This window comes from Crocodylus porosus, unplaced genomic scaffold (genome assembly GCF_001723895.1).
Source record: "Crocodylus porosus isolate Cpor-Errol unplaced genomic scaffold, CroPor_comp1, whole genome shotgun sequence".
Lineage (NCBI taxonomy): Eukaryota > Metazoa > Chordata > Crocodylia > Crocodylidae > Crocodylus > Crocodylus porosus.
In genome coordinates, this window is record NW_017728931.1 from 7,957,114 (window position 1) to 7,965,073 (window position 7,960).

Genomic DNA, 7,960 nt, shown 5'->3' on the forward strand with positions numbered 1-7,960 from the left:
TCTTCACCTTCCAGATGTTTACAAATGGACTGTTTTATCACTTGCCTTAATAACTTCTGAGACCGGTCCATAATTCCTTGGATTCTTCTCCTTTCCTCCTCTTGTCAAGGATGGGCACTTTTCCAGTTCGCTGATGATCCTCACCTCTCATTCAGGAATTTACAGATATGGCCAGCCACTTTGAGATGTCTTCAGCTAGCTTTAGCACCTTAGGTTGAATTCCACCAGGCCTTGATAATTTTAATTGATTCAGTTTTGTCAAATGTCCCCTGATACACTTACTGCAAATCATAATCCATATCTTTTCTCCTTATTTGTTTATATTAATGTTGCTACATTTCTGATTATGACTTCTTTCAGAAAGACTGAAATAAAGTAGGCATTGAACAACTCTGCCTTCCTTGCATGCTAATAGCTCACCATCCCTGGTAGCCAAAGACCCACAATTTTCCTCGTTTTCTTTTTCATCTGACATATCTGGAGAACCCCTTCTTGTTCTTTCTTGAAAGTTGTAACTTGTTTTTCATCTTTGCTTTCCTGAATGTGTCTCTGAACATTTGTGCTGGGCTTGTGTGTACTTTCTTAGTGGCAGAGCCATCCTTCCATTGCCTGTATGCATCTCTCTTGATTTCAGACCACAAAGCAACTGCTTGAGAAGTCACATCTATCTCTTGTTGTGGTTCTTCTTATCTTTCCTTTGTAATGGAATAGCCTGTTGTTGAGCTTCCAGTACTACATCTTTCAGGGTCTGCCAGCACTCTTGGACTTCTTTTCTATTTATTTTTTCTGTCCAGTAGATCTTATCTACCATTTTTTAGTGCTGTCTTGTTTTCATGCCTTCCCTTCTATTAAATCAGGCATTCTGTCATACCATGATCATTTCTTCCCAAGTTTCCAACCACTTTTGCATTTGTAGTAAATTCATCCCTGTTAGTCAGAAACTGATCCAGGATAGATGAGCCCTAATAGTTTCCTCAGTCCTCTGTCTATGTTAATAACTTGCTGGACATTTTATGTTTTGCTGTATATTCCTGGCAAGAGATACCAGGGAAATTAAAATCCCCTATTACTAGTAGCTCTTATATTTTAAGGATTCTTGTTATTTCTTCCTGTTTTGGTGGCCTACATCAGATCCCAAAGACACTGGTCCTGCCGTCCTTTTCCTCCTTAATTTCACTCAGGCACACACACTACACATCTGCTACTCTTTCCCTCTTGGATCTCAGATAAAATGTACGCATTTTTGACATACATACAGATATCTTACTTTTTCCTGTACCTCTCCCTCCAAAACATAATGGCAATTGCCAGGCATTACCCCATGAAGCTTCTGTAATACAAAATAACCCCACAGAACCAACCATAGCCAGCTCTTTCCTCAGTGACTGCTTCTATCTATCCTGTACTCTATAGCCAAATGAGACTGTGTCCAAGTCTTAGCTTTATCACAGCATCCTGCAAGCCACTTGTTGAAACAAAATTTTGTTGTAAAAACATGACAAAGAAAGAATCACTATAAACCATGGCATTATAGCAGAGGATAAAAGGTATCTGAAGTATTGTAGGGGTCTCCACTACTACTATTTATGCACAGAAATGTCTGTGCATAAATAAACTAATGCAAATACAAAGGCAGATGCAATCCTTTAAATTACTGAAGTCTTCTGACCCAGTGAGTCAACAGCATAAACACTACACTAAAAGCACACAGCTCTGCTCATGTCACTTAATCTTCATTTGCCATTATTAGAGCAAGAGAGCTTTAAAATAATTAACATGCATTCAGAAGTATTTGATTCAGCCTTTCCCTCCATCTGGTAGGTACATTTTTTTCCTCGTGGCAAGAACTCACTGACTTAAGGAAGAAGGCTTGGCACATATGCCTATTTTGTACAGGTCAAGCCAGAAAGGAAATAACCCAGCCCTTAAGGGGTTTTCCCTCACATAAATGCATCTAAGCAAAGCCAGTTAAACTTCACTGAGCCCTCACTCTCTTGTGAAATGGCAGAAACTATAGCTGAGCAAATATTTCCTTTAAAAACATTCTTTCTGTCACATTTACCAATATTTGGGCTTGCAAAACTTCAGTGAACCTAACCCTCACCCAACTCATCATCACTGCTTGTTGCTGTCATTCCTTTAATCTACTTATGTCTAGAGGTCTCAAAATACATACTTCTGATACCAATGCAAAATCTTCAAAGGTCCAGTTCTTTGGAATTGATTCAGACCTTCTGTTTTGTGCACTTGAACTTTTCTTTTTCTTGCAATCACTTTATTTTTTAATAGATCATGATAATAAGTTAATATACCTTCAAATAGTTTGTGAATCCTTCAATAATGCTGACTGTGGGTGTATTTACACATGCACTTTAATGTGCAGCAGCCTACGTTGCTGTGCATTAAAGCGTCATGTAAAAAATGTGCAATTAGGCTAATGCACAGTAACGTAGGCTACTGTACATTAAGCGTCACTTTAAAAACGTGCTTTTGGTACTGCTTATTAGGCAGCCTAATGCAGATTTATTTAGCATCTCACATTGGCGGTACTAAATTTAATGCACATTAGGAAAAGCGCATTAATGCATGTGTGGATGCTCCCTGTGTTTTGTATCTTAGAAACTTGCAAAAAACAGTCATAGTAGCAATAGGTAGGTGCTTAGGCCTGTGTGTTGGTATATATGCAGTATGTATGCTTATTTGGAACCTAGTAGCATGTGCAGTGTATCTTCATGTAAAATGCCATGTAAAAAACAAAAGATACAGAATTCCTTTTACTCTTTAGTCTCACTTTTATCTCCAAGCAGCCCTTCCTGTTGCTGAACAGCCCTTGGGTAATACAAACAATGCTCCTTGTCAGTTTGATTCGTATTACAGATCTAATTGTTATTCCCAAAAGCAGCCGAGAGAGCACTTACTTCTATCTCACAAATGATATCTACTCTGTGTGGTTTTAGTAAACAGTGGTGTTAATATCCTGTTAGTATCCTGAAATAGTACCCTGCTCCTGTCTAGGGGGTGACCTATCTGCCACTGACATCATCACAAACCATTTCATTTTGTTCACTGGGACCTGAATTGAGTCCTACACCTGGATAAGGTTGCTATGTTGAGCTGTTACACAGTAACATATGACTGGAAGAGACCTCTTTGACTACCATTTCCCTTCCCCTGCTATTACAGGGGACAGGAATGCCATATAATCCTGTTCACAAAATGCCCCCACTAATCCTATTAGGGGACCATTCCAAACTGTTGTTACTCTGATATTTAGATGCTTTCCTCCAGTGTCCAGTTTACCCAGCCTTTTGTAAAGCATCTGTGTGCTTTATATACATAACTTACTTTACTGACCTATACATAGACAGAAAGAGAAGGTCAAGGACCGTCATCCAGAAGTCTCAATCCCACAGGCCTTTGCCATTTGGCATAACAGAAATTTCCTACCTGGCAGTGGGAGCAAACCCCTGGGCTTCTTGATGACAAACACATTGAAGGTGGCATTATACACACATAGAAAGTTGCTCATACTAACCTCTTGTTAGGGTCTGTCCGATGCCTTATAGATACTTGCAGTCTCCTGACAGTAGCTGCTTAAGAGACACTGGGGCACTGCAGTATGGGCCTTAAAGGCCACCCTGCCCTTTCATCAGTAATCTTTAGGCAGCAGAGTCTGTCTCTTAATCTGTGTTTGTACAGCTGCCACCAAAAAGGGCCCTGATCCAGCCAGCTCCTTTAGTCATTGTTATAGCATAAAGTATAATAAACAATAATAACTCACCATCAAGCAAGTGCCCATTAGGATTATCACATTATGGGCCTGGATAGATAAGCAAATAGCTGCAAAATGTATTATTACTGGAAAGGGAACAGTCAAAACCTTTGTCTGTGAAGGGTGAGTCCAGTAAGGCTGGAAGAAAGAGGTACAAAGCATGTGGGCAAATTCACTCTGGTGCTGAAGCACCAGACAAGCATAGTAGAGGTCAAGATAGTATTGCAGTGCTAGGGGGTATCAATAGACCAAACAGTTACCTGAGAACTTTCCCCCCTAATTTACTGTAGTTACACAAATGCAAAACACGGGTTTTTTCCCCAATCATCTTGGAGTAAAAAAATCCTCCTCTTACATTTGTATACAAGAAAACTTCATTATATAGACTATCATTAAACTGCTACCAAAAACAGAATATGATCAGTAGGAAGGTGACTAAATACAGCCAACACTGATCAAGGCTGTAAAACATATGGCCCAAATGATTTTGGGTTTTTTTTGCAAAAAACATGTGTTTATAGATAGATATCTATATTTCTATAACTATTGCTAACAACCTGTCGTGACCACTATGGTTCACTTGATAAACCAAAACCACAATTTAACAGCTAAAACATGTTAGTCCCATTACAATGTTTGCACCATGCTTTAACTCATCATCATCGTATTCATCATCATATTCGTTGCTATCACCATTGCCATCCTCCCCATTGTCCTCCCCATTGTTCTCTTTGGAGGGCTTACTTCTAAAAAGTCTATGCCAACCCCGTCTCTTCCATATGAGGTCTGCCACCTCATTCTCATCATCTTCTTCTGTTGCTGGGAGAAGGCAGAGGGCAAGGGGATTGTATGACCTCACCCCTTGTCCCCAAGTTATTTTTCCTGCTGTAGCAGTGGCAAGGGAACAAAACCAAGGCAAACCCCTAATAACCCCTAACCTGTTCAGCCTCCGAAAGAGAAGGCTGAGGGTGGATCTTGTGGCCTGTTATTAACTAGTCAGGGGGGATCAGCAGGCATTGGGGGAGTCACTGTTCCCCCAAGCACCGCCAGGAGTGACCAGGAATACAAAATCCAAAGGCTAGACTGAATCCAGACATTTCGTGCCTCCGTGGCTGTATTTGTATAAGCATCCAGGAATTGGACCCAGGTCTCCTGTGTGGTAGACAAGGATTCTATCACTGAACCACAGGGGACTCCCAGGTCATTTTATATTCAAGTAAACATGGTACATAAAAGGACTGTGGCAGTCTCCACTTTCCAAATAGGATTAAACAGACAGTCCTTCTCAATAAGGACATTGATTTCAGAAGCATGAGGCATGCACTCAGATGCAATCACCTTCCACTGTCACCCTCAAGACTTCCAGGGCTAATCTATGGGCACCCACCCACTCCAAAGAAGGTGCAGTGGCTGAATCTGAAGTGGCACCTTTCAACTGACAGAGGGAGAACAGCAGTCACTACCACTCGTTTTCTTGGGGGACGTTTTGCTTATCCAGCTCTGAGCCATGGTGATACTGTGCCTGCCTTAGGAGAGGATAATGTATACATTGAGGCCTGGGAGAGAATCTCATGGATTTGGTTTGTCATCTGGGTTTTGAACATGGGTTTGGGAATGTCATTTATGCAGCCATCAGAAATTGGCTATGTCTGGATCCCTGGGGCCCATGTGCAGCTGTACTCTAAGCAACTGGCACAACTCTTCCCTGACAGGTAGTGGAGAGCATTTGGCTCTGGCATCTACCCTATTTCCATTCTCTAGAGTCATATTCAAGCTGGATCTACTCTACAACGTTTGGCTGCAATAGTAGCATCAGTAGAACTGTGAAAAAAATCATACCCCTAACAACATAGCTTTGTTGACAGAGCCCCACATTGTAGCTGTAGGACTTACACTTAAAAAAGGAGTCCTTTTGTAATACCGGCAAATCCTTTGGGGTGTGGACTAGCACTCATGCCTTTCCAAGCAGCACAAGCTTGGATTAGCTACACAGGCCCAGTACTCCTTCTTTCAGGCAGTGCCAGGTGGGTCACACTATACAGGTAAAAGGACAATTTGGCCAGTACATCTGCATCTGTCTTTGTGATACTGCTACAAGCAACATCAGTCATGGATCCCACCTCCTCCAGCTCCTGACCAACAAGAGCTAGGCCAGTAGAAGTCTACTGTAGGTAAAGCTGCTATAGAGACCTCAAACCTCTCCAGAAATGAGAGGAACCACTTTAGAGAGACTTCCCTTAACTCCTCTGCATCTTTCACACAGCCATGAGCAGAAGCCAGGCTTCCTGGCTCTTCCTGGCCCCTGGGTGACTCCCGCCCTTATGTCACAGGCCCTTTAGATGAGCAATAACATCAGGGTAATATAACAAATAGCAGCAGCCCCATAATCTAGTTCCACACTACTGAAAGTCTGGTTTTCTACCAGTGACGGTCCCAGAACTATTTTGAGATGGCTGAAAGCCAGGACTATTCTTAGATATAAGGGAAAAAAATTGTTGGTGTGCTCTCAGTCTGCTAGCTTAGAAAATTGCCTGACAGCCTTACCTGGGCCTGTATGTCCCAGAACAATTAAAGAAGTCCTGTATGCTTGACTGGGGAGCCCTTCAGCCAAACAGGACCTTGGTTCAGCATTGTCCCACAGCCACCTGGACCAAAGCAAGCATTACGACCTTCCCTTTGTTTAAGCAAATTGTTATAATCTGTATCTGCTGAAACAAGGTTTCTAGGGAGTAGTAATAGGTAAAGTCAGGGAATGCTTCATTGCCTTCCAATTAATTTTTCATTGCTCTAATTAGGAAGCTTCATTGTGGTAATCCCGCTTGAAATGAAGCCCCCTTGAAATTATCATGTTAACCAGGAAGGAAGGAATGCTTTCACTCAGCCTGTCTCTGCTGCAGCCAAAGGTGTGACTGAAGCTCTGGTAAACTGGTCCAATTCCCTCTTCCAAATTAGCAAGTGCGGGGAGTACAAGGAGGGCAGCAGCAGCAGTGTGGAGCAGAGTACAGGCCAACTGCTCAAGTGTTTTCCCAACTTCTTACGCTGTGTTTTTGGTCAATGCTGAGCTCGTCACTACTTTAGGCTTGAAGACCCCTAAACAAGCTGCAATTCCACCTTGGATTGCAGTGTAGGTACATCCATGAGCACTCCCCTTTGCTATGCCTGATCTCAGTGGGGGAAGAAAATATCAGTGGTGAGCAAAAGGAAGAAGGAATCTGAGCAGTCCAGGCTCCCAGAGAAAATGATCCAGCCAACTAGTTTATAAGTCCTCCACAAAGGGAGGAGATGTGATTCTCCAGAAACTGTCAGAAGGCTTGCACGGGGTCATTGTTGGGAGAAGCCCTCTGACCACTCCTGAAGGAGCATAATAATGGCCTTTGCCAAAATAAAAGCTCTTTCTTGTTACTGTGGAACTCCACCCCGGGTTATGCCCTCACACACAGTAAGCACTGTAACAAGGTTGTGAGGTAGTATGTCTAATCATAGTTTTATAAAGATATATCTTTCTTATTCCTTTCAAGATTAGTTTACAATCAACAATAAGATCTTTATTACTAGTGTATTTTAGTGGTGATCCTGATTCTCTCCTGCCATGTCATGATGGAAAAAATACATTTTTTAAACTTTTTTTTTCAAGAGGGATAGATTTAAACACCAATACATAGACCTGAAAATGTTAATTTATCTTCTAGCAATGAATTCTTGAAATCCTATTCTAAGGTTAGGTAAATTCTACTGTTGTTATTCTAAAAACTCACGGTGATCCAATTTTTTTCTATGAAGTGTCTTTTATTATTTTAATTACATAACACATTATTATTTTTTTTAGTATTTTGGAAATTTCTCTTCCAATTCCTTTCAGACAGTCTCTTCAGACTCAGACAACTACACTATCCTGTATATATAAAATAAGGATCAACAGCAAAACAAAACAAAACCCCAGTGAGATGATATATACTCTTCTCTTATGGAGACACCTATTAAGTCATAAAATGGTTTTCTAACGTTGTTCCTGGCTATCTGCCTCAGGAACTCAAATCCTTTAAAATCTGTAAGGTTCAATAAATCCCACTTCACTTTTCTTTCAGTTGTTTTCTTAATATAAAAACTTAAAAGAAAACTTTACTTGCTTCCATGGGGTTCTTGCATTCATCCCAGGTTTTTTCAGTTTTTATAACTCCCGTCCCTCAA